The 7,612-nt window shown below is 32.8% G+C and overlaps 1 long non-coding RNA gene across 1 annotated transcript; it reads right to left on the bottom strand.

The window, feature by feature from the left end:
- Window positions 1–5,862: 5,862 nt before the first annotated feature.
- Window positions 5,863–6,922, bottom strand: LOC132066644 (uncharacterized). Its single transcript, XR_009416896.1, has 3 exons — window positions 6,700–6,922; window positions 6,419–6,577; window positions 5,863–6,331 (listed from the first exon to the last, which is right to left on the bottom strand). It is a non-coding gene; the product is annotated as an uncharacterized LOC132066644 (long non-coding RNA).
- Between the last annotated feature and the right edge of the window lie 690 nt (window positions 6,923–7,612).

Raw genomic sequence — 7,612 nt, forward strand, 5'->3', positions numbered from 1 at the left:
TTATCTCATCAACCCAAATGTTTCAGAGATAGCTTTCTTCTGCATTGCTGGTGAATTAGAAGACTTCCCAACCCCTTTATTGCTGGAACTCATATTTGGATGAAACAACAAGAACTGGGCTGGCCGGAGAAATAAAATAATGGGAGAAACCCGCCGGAGAATGGAACTTACTGGTCGCACTAATTTGGCTTTTATTCTTTGGGTGCATCAATCAATTCAGAATGTTAGACCATAAATAGTAATGGATTAATTATGTAGTGCTATAAAATAAATTCGAGTATTAGAATTAAGAAACAATAAAGGGACAAAGAGTTAGAGAAACGAGCACTAGTACTATTACTTTTCTTGCCTTTACTATTTTGTGATGTCATTGCCATTTACAGAGCATAGCTATTTATCGCGGCTAGAGGAGTTGCTACAGTGATAGCCAACATGGCATCCACATGTCATCCATATTTGTTCACAGCATGTAGACTTAAGACGTGAATGCTATAAGATTTGTTACTAAACCTTGCGGTTAGTCTAGCTACATTACCATAACAGGAAAACTTTTTCTTTTCTATTATTTTATTTTATATATAAGCCCCGTAAAGGGACGAACACAACCATGGGCTTTAAAAATTGTGCCGCATTAAATTCTTGTACCATGAGCTATAAAATTTGTACATTTTATCCAACTATTTTTTTATCCCATGTAGACAGGTGTCATAATATTTAATATTTATTAACTTTTCTCATGTATGGCATGCACTTTAAATTTAATTCTCCGACATATTTATTTTCTCCGTGCACTTTTACTTGTTCACTTTTGACTTTTCGTGTTAAAATACCGAATATTTATTCTCTTCTATTGTATAGCGTATGTACTATTCAATTTTAATTCTCCTACACAAATTTATTTCCTTCATACACTTTAATTTGTTCACTTTTGACTTTTCATATTCTTTGAGAATTAATAAATCCCACGTGGATATATGCCATAGTATTGAATATTTATTCTCTTCTCATGTATACATGTGTGCACTTCTATTTTAATTCTCCGACATATTTATTTCATCCGTGCACTTTTACTTGTTCATTTTGACTTTTCACGTTATTTAAGAATTAATAAATGAAGTATGCTCCTTCCGTCCTATTCTTACTTGGCCACATTACTATTTGATCTTTTTCACGTTCTTTAACAATTAATAAAAATGAAGTACTCTTCGTCCATATTAACGTAGACATGTGTCATAGTACTTAATATTTAATTCCTTCATGTATAGACGTATGCACTTCAAATTTAATTCTCGACGTATTTATTTCCTCTGTGCACTTTTACTTGTTCACTTTTGATTTTTCTTGATCTAATTTGAATATTTATTCTCTTCTTAGCGTGATTCAATTTTAATTCTCCTACACAAATATATTTCCTCCGTGCAGTTTAATTTGTTCATTTTTGACTTTTCACATTCTTTGAGAATTAATAAATCCCACGTGGATATATGTCATAGTACTGAATATTTATTTTCTTCTCATATATACTAATATTTAATTCTCTTCTCATGTATAGACGTATGCACTTCAAATTTAATTCTTCGACACATTTATTTCCTCCATGCACTTTTATTTGTTCACTTTTGATTTTTCGCCAGTCTATCTAGTGAATATTTATTCTCTTCTCATGTATAAACATATGCGATTCAATTTTAATTCTTCTACACAAATATATTTCCTCATGGTTTAATTTGTTCATTTTTTACTTTTCACATTCTTTGAGAATTAATAAATCTCACGTGGATATATGCCATAGTACTGAATATTTATTCTTTTCTCATGTATACACGTGTGCACTTCTATTTTAATTCTCCGACACATATTTATTTCCTCAGTGCACTTTTACTTATTCACTTTTGACTTTTCATGTTATTTAAGAATTAATAAATGAAGTGCTCCTTTCGTCCCATATTACTTGGTTATATTACTATATTTGACTTTTCGCGTTCTTTAAGAATTAATAAAAATGAAGTACTCCCTTCGTCCATATTACTTGGCCACATTACTAAAAATATATGTCTACTTTTCTATTATACATTTATCTTCTTTTCTATTTCTATTATCCCCATTTTCCTGCTTTGTCAATACTTTAAACGTGAAGAGAGAACGAACAATAGCAATGCAAATTTGTATCAAAACTTATTTTAATGCTCCTACACATAACTTGTTCACTTTTGACTTTTCACGTTTTGAAAATTAATAAATAAAGTATATATTATATCATAATATCCATACTTATTAGTATATAGTCTCAATAGCTTCAGAAAATGATTTGAAAATGAATAATTAATGTGAAGGGTAAAATAAAAAGAAGAATTTTTTTCCTTGATATGTTAACGTCAACAAGTAAAAGTAAAGGGAGGGAGTGATATTTATCCCTGTTTTCCTTCATTGTCAATACTTTACTTATTTACTCTCCATTGCAGTCTCTGATTATTGTTTCTTTACATTTATAAAAAGTATTACTTTATATTTTCATTTCAAAATTAAAATTTCTTGATTAATCATATAACATATATCGTTCTAATTTTAATTTCTTTGTAACAATTAATATAAAAAATTATAATATATTTTTAATTAATTTAATAAAAATATTTTAATCCAATATATAAAAAATGGTTCTTATGTTTAGATCCGAGTAGTTACTTAATTGAAGTGAATATTAACCTGTCGGTATACATATAAAATATTAAAGAATTTAGAAGAAAATTTTTAGAATCAAAGTATTAATTTTCCCTCATATTCTTACTAATTTTCTTTTACATCAATAAACAACTTTCATTATCATGATAATGATAAAAAAAAGTCATACTCTTTCTATCTCAAAGACTTTTAATTACAACTAAAGTGATGGTACCTAAAATACATTTTGTATATATAACAACAACTAGAATGTTTTTACAAGTTATTTTCAAAATACAAACCTTAAAGACTGGCTAATTAAAGTGAATAACATATTCGGCCCGTGCATCGCACGGGCATATATTGCTAGTATAATATACAGACCAAAAGCAAAAAAGGAAATAATATGTATAACATAGCAGAAAGGATTCCCATAAAACATTAGTCTTTTAATTGATTTTTTCCTTTCATGACGCACAAAATATGTAAGCTTTTAAGATTCCCTCTAAATTTTCTCACTTCTTGGACTCCTCATAAGCTTTTAAGATTCCCTCTAAATTTTCTCACTTCTTGGACTCCTAAAAAAATAACCTATTTTCACCTAATCAAAATTTATATTTTTTTTTCAACCTTATCAACATACAATAAAAGTTAGCCTGACACCTTTCCTCCAAACACCATTGATGTTTGGCCAAAAATACATATATTTACTCATTATTTTCCTCACATTTTAATATTTTTAATCGTCATTTGAGTATTATTATATTGACTTGTGCTTAATATTATATTTTTATTATGTAGAAATAAAGCGGTGTGAAGTTAAAGAGATTTCGAGTAAAATTGAATAAAAAGCAGAAGAGAAAAGGAAAAGAGGACAAACAGGTGCTGAAGCTGAATTTGAAAATTAAAAGGAGAAAAAGAATGGAGACAAGTGGCAGCGATCATGATGCCTAATCATTGGCTATTTATTGTGCAATGATTGGAAATTAACCACGGGAAAAGAAGCAACAATTTCTTCACCGCAACAGTGAATGCGGGAAGTTACGCACTGAACAAATTTCGGACCAAAAAAACTCTCCCAATTCTTTTTGGACTCAGTTATTTTGTTTGATTTTTTTTTTCTACACCTATAAATACTCCATAAGCCATAATTGTTGCATAACTTTAGATAACTTGAAACCCTTAGTTCAAAGCTTTGGACCTAGAAAGAGCTTGGAGCCGCTGTGGAGGCCGTGGTTACATGGTTTTACCTTCTCTTCTCTGTAATACTCATTTTTATGTTTTTTATTCAGATGATTTGTTGTTTTTCCTCCATGTCTATGTGGAGCTAAACTTTATAGTTCTAGGGTTCTGAAACTATCATGAAAGTTGACGTTTTATTATCGTTTATATCTATTGGTTTTCCATCTTTGGGTTATTTATTCATTCTTGGGCTTAATTGTTGGATTATCTGGCCAATAGTTGAATACTATCTGTGGTGCATGAGTTGGACTTGAAAGAGGGAATTCACGTATGTAATAAGAATAAATAGAGTTTGTTCGATTTAATCGTTTCGCTACTGAGGATCGAAATATACTCTTTAGCCATACTTAGTTGGATACGGAGATATAAATGCGTTCTCGTTACTTCTTGCGACATATAAATATAGATGTTAAGAGTAGCATCTATAGGCTTGTGAGTAGTTCAAAAGAATATCATAAAGTTAATATCAACCCGTCAACTAGTAACCCAGGAAATAAAATAGGTATAACAATTGGAAGACTCAACTGGATTGTTAGTGGTCATAACCCTAGATCTATCTCTTCTCCAATAAAAAAATCTGCTCTTTCTTGGTTGAAGTTCATTATTTGCTTTCTTTTATTTTTAGTTAGTTTATAAATATAAATTTGCATTTATTTCTTGTTTAGATAATTAGCATTAGTTTAATTTAGTAAATAGTTAATCATAAGTCCCTGTGAGTACGATATCTGGACTTTATTCCTATATTACTAGTACGATCGCGTATACTTGCGTGTGCGTTTAGATATTACTAGTACGACCGCGTATACTTGCGTGTGCGTTTGGGATAGGTAAAAAACAAAAGCCCTTACTATAGACTAAAATAGCATCTACTGCATGTTTACCCTACAAGTGTCTACTAGCTAGGTACATGACTACAAATCTCAAGTCCAGCATTACCAAACTAGAACATGGTGCGTATTGGACTTAAGGTTATAACATGCTCTAAGGGCTTAACTTCTTTTTGATGATCAAGTATTGCAGCCGAATTCCTCCAGTTGCCAGAAATGGGAGATATGCACATCGAAAACAGCGGCGGACCTTACATTTTGTGGAGGGTACAAAAGGGTAATTCATCTTTCTATTGGGATAAATGGACTACAGTACTTTGATGGTAACAGTTGTAGGAAGTCTACAATAGCTAATTACATTACCATGTTGATAATAGATGGGACACCGAGAAATTCTAAGGTTGTTCCAAGTCTTATGATAGATCACATAAATTATATTGGAGAAACTAATGAAGATGATCAGAGTTGTTCTACTAATGGAAAGTTCAGCTGCTTTTCAGCTTGGAACCTCCTGACACTTAGACAAGATGCGTGCAATGTAATTCACATTTTCAAGGAAAGCAACATCGACAAGCCATGTGTAGAAACATTTCAGATATCAATTTGGAATCAGAGACCACGGTGGAGATGTGAGACAGAACTACTAGGATGGTGGTTAATTTGCCGAGGCACGGAATCCAAACGAAAAGCTTTTGCATCAATCAATGCCATTAATTATAAGTAAGCAGATTCTTCAACAGATTTGCCATGAAGCAACTATATTAACTCACAACGAATTCAAGAAATTGGAATTGCATATTTGCTGGAGTCGATTAGTTCGGGTAGCTGAGAAGGCAAGACAACAAGTGAAGACCACTAAAGTCAATTGGAGTCAATCGACTCAAGACAAGAAGTGAAGACCACTATAGTCAATTGGAATTACCCCGCTGAAGGTATACCTAAGTCGAATAAAGATCATTCCAAAGGCAACAATGAACTAAGCAGGGTAGGGGGACTCACCAGATATATGCAGTACCTTTTGGCAGTGAACGTAAAAATGCATCTGAAGCTGTTCAGAAATGCAGGTGAAACAAGATATTAGCAAACTTACTCCTAATGTCATTCTTCTCGTGAGCTTAGCATGACTTGAAAAGGAAATTCTTTTCTTCTCAACATAATTAAGCATATAAATAAAGAACTAATCCAATTTCGCTTGAAATCTTAAGTTTTAGCAAACCAGAAGAATCGGAACAATAACCAAAACCAGTACAAGTCATGTAGTAAGAATACTTAAGAGTTATAACTCTATAAGGACACTGCCTGTTCCCTGAATCTAACACTATGATACTTGGGCTTCACTGTCCCTTGAGAAATCTATAGACACTGTTGATGGTGGCTGAAACTCGAGCAACTTCCTACCTATATCCAATACTACTTCTGCTTCAAGCTCTGGGTGTTCCAGGATGCTCATTGTCACAAGTGATGACAATAAATTCAAACTGGGCATCGAAACCTAAGATTTTCGTTAATTTTACGAGATGAAGTTTGATAAGGGGAAACTTTTTGCAGTTCAGGAGTTTTAGAAAACCTGAGATATGTTCCCGGTTTATCTTGACTGTAGAAGCCTACACGATAGAGCAGAAATTCAACAAGTGCTTATTCATTTCCAAAATAAAAATTCTTCATAAATCAAATGAAGTGTTACAACTTACCTCAATATGAAGTTCTTGCAAATTCTGAGCACTTCTAATCAAGTAGACTATAACAGATAATTGTTTGAAGTCCATAAAGTTCACACCTTTGAGTTTGAGAATCTTTAGAGAGTCTGGTGATGTCTATAGCATTGGTGTAACTGGAGTTTCACATAGGAGCTGAAAGAATGATGTGTGAAAACAGTTTTAATCAGATTAAACAATACAAGATTTCTTGGAACCCTTATAATGTTAATTGTGAAGATAAAAGACAACAATATAAGTAATTTTAGTACCCTAACCTGCAGAAATTTGCCAATAAGACCGAGTATTTTGACTTCAGGAAAGCTGCCAACAAACATAACCAAATCGGAGATTTCTCCAGAGAAACATAAACTTCAGACAGGTTAGGAGGTTTCTCCAAAGAGATTGATCTGAGATTATCATCAGCCTTGATGAATAACCTCTTATGATTTGCACCACTTGATGAGTTATGACTTCTTATAGTTTTGATGATTTGACAAACATGCCAAGGACCAGGTCCTTGATTAGGTCCCCGAAGATATGTATATCACGGTACAGCAAATTTATGCCGTGTGCCTTTGTCGTCGAGCGGTCACAAAGAAGACAAACTCGTATGCGTGCTAAATACTAAAGACCGGTGTAACTACTCTTTTGAGGTCACATGCATCTCACATGATTATCACATGCTCTTATTTGAGTTCCTATTTAAACAACATGTTGGCATTGTTTTAACCGACCACTTGAAAAACCTAAAAATTCATATCCTTACAAGTGCAACCGCCACTGTTCTCTTTGGTGCTTTCAAGAACAAAGCTAAGACAAGTTCACGGACCAGATCTCAACAAAGGAAGATGTTTTTGAGTCCTAGAGTTGTCTAGTCTTTATGATCTCTACATTGTAAACCTACACTTCTTTAAGAGAAGAGTTTCGTAGGTATTTTGTTTTTATCAAGCTTTTGTTGTAAACACTTGGCTAGAGTTAGTCATAGTGATGTTAAGGTTCAACTAGAGTTAGTTGAATCAGTTTGGTGCTTGACTAGAGTTAGTCAAGAAGGTTCTTGCAATAGAGTTATTGTAAGGGGAGGGATTAGTGGTCGAATTCCTAGGTTGCAAAAGCTTGTAATCTGAAACATTGCTCAGTTTAGTGAAGTTGGAAATCCTACTGAGGTAGGTCGTGGAACCCTTGAGTAAG

This window comes from Lycium ferocissimum, chromosome 8, assembly GCF_029784015.1.
Source record: "Lycium ferocissimum isolate CSIRO_LF1 chromosome 8, AGI_CSIRO_Lferr_CH_V1, whole genome shotgun sequence".
In the NCBI taxonomy this organism is placed as follows: Eukaryota; Viridiplantae; Streptophyta; class Magnoliopsida; order Solanales; family Solanaceae; genus Lycium; species Lycium ferocissimum.